The sequence below is a fragment of the Arachis hypogaea genome, chromosome 7, assembly GCF_003086295.3.
Source record: "Arachis hypogaea cultivar Tifrunner chromosome 7, arahy.Tifrunner.gnm2.J5K5, whole genome shotgun sequence".
NCBI lineage: Eukaryota > Viridiplantae > Streptophyta > Magnoliopsida > Fabales > Fabaceae > Arachis > Arachis hypogaea.
In genome coordinates, this window is record NC_092042.1 from 50,797,386 (window position 1) to 50,799,295 (window position 1,910).

A 1,910-nucleotide genomic window follows, 5' to 3' on the forward strand; every position below is an offset into this window, starting at 1 on the left:
TGGACAGGGCTTACCCAGGGGCTGTCAGAAATAGGATAAATAATCCCAGCCTCTAGTAATTTAGTGACCTCCTTCTGCACCACTTCCTTCATGGCTGGATTCAGCCGCCTTTGTGGTTGGACCACTGGTTTGGCGTCACCCTCCAATAGGATCTTGTGCATACATCTAGCTGGGCTAATGCCCTTAAGATCACTGATGGACCACCCAAGAGCTGTCTTGTGTGTCCTTAGCACTTGAATTAGTGCTTCCTCTTCCTATGGCTCTAAGGTAGAGCTTATGATTACAGGAAAGGTATCACCTTCTCCCAGAAAGGCATATTTCAGGGATGGTGGTAATGGTTTGAGCTTGGGTTTGGGAGGTTTCTCCTCTTCCTGAGGGATTTTCAGAGGTTCTATTATTCTCTCTGATTCTTCCAAATCAGGCTGAACATCTTTAAAGATGTCCTCTAGCTCTGATTCGAGACTCTCAGCCATATTGACCTCTCTTACCAGAGAGTCAATGATATCAACACTCATGCAGTCATTTGGGGTGTCTGGATGTTGCATGGCTTTGACAACATTCAACTTGAACTCCTCCTCATTAACTCTCAGGGTTACTTCCCCTTTTTGGACGTCAATGAGGGTTCGGCCAGTTACTAGGAAAGGTCTTCCTAGAATGAGAGTTGCACTCTTGTGCTCCTCCATTTCCAGCACCACAAAGTCAGTAGGAAAGGCAAATTGCCCAACCTTGACAATCATGTCTTCAATCACGCTTGATGGGTATTTAATGGAGCCATCAGCAAGTTGAAGACATATCCGGGTTGGTTTGACTTCTTCAGTTAAACCAAGCTTTGTGATAATAGATGCAGGTATTAGGTTGATACTTGCCCCAAGATCACATAGAGCTTGCTTGGTACAATTACCCTCTAATGTGCATGGTATCATAAAGCTCCCGGGATCTTTAAGCTTCTCAGGTAAGTTTTTCAGAATGACTACACTGCATTCTTCAGTGAGGTAAACTTTTTCAGTCTCCCTCCAATCCTTCTTATGACTTAAGATCTCTTTCATGAACTTAGCATAAGAGGGTATTTGCTCAAGTGCTTCTACAAACGGAATCTTTATTTCAAGAGTCCTAAGATAGTCTGCAAAGCGGGCGAATTGCTTATCCTGTTCCGCTTGGCGGAGTTTTTGAGGATAAAGCATTTTGGCTTTATATTCCTCAACCTTAGTTGCTGCAGGTTTATTACCTACAGAAGTGGGTTGGGAAGCCTTTTTAGAAGGGTTGTTATCAGCACTTGTACGTGACTGATCCCCCACTGGCGTTTGAATGCCAGGGTAGGAGCTGGAGTGGCGTTAGACTCCAACTCCTTATCTGTTACTGGCGTCTGAACGCCAGAACTATGCTTCCCTTGGGCGTTCAACGCCGGATTCATGCTTGTTTCTGGCGTTGAACGCCAGAAATGAGCATGGTCTGGGCGTTCAGCGCCAGCCTTATTCCTCTCTGGGCTCTGATTGTCCTCAGAGGGATTTTGAGTAGCCATTTGTTCATTTCTTGGCTTCCTGCTACTTTGAAGTGAGGTATTTAATGTTTTCTCACTTCTTAATTGAACTGCTTGGCATTCTTCTGCTATTTGTTTTGACAGTTGCCTTTTTGTTTGCTTTAACTGTACTTCCATATTCCCGTTAGCCATTCTTGTTTCCTATAGTATTTCCTTGAATTCGGCTAGCTGCTTGGTTAGAAAGTCTAATTGCTGATTGAATTCATTAGCCTGATCCACAGGACTGAGTTCAGCAGTTACTATTTTAGCTTCTTCTTTCATGGAAAGTTCACTGCTTAGGTACATATGCTGATTTCTGGCAACTGTATCAATAAGCTCTTGAGCTTCTTCAATTGTTTTTCTCATATGTATAGATCCACCAGCTGAGTGATCT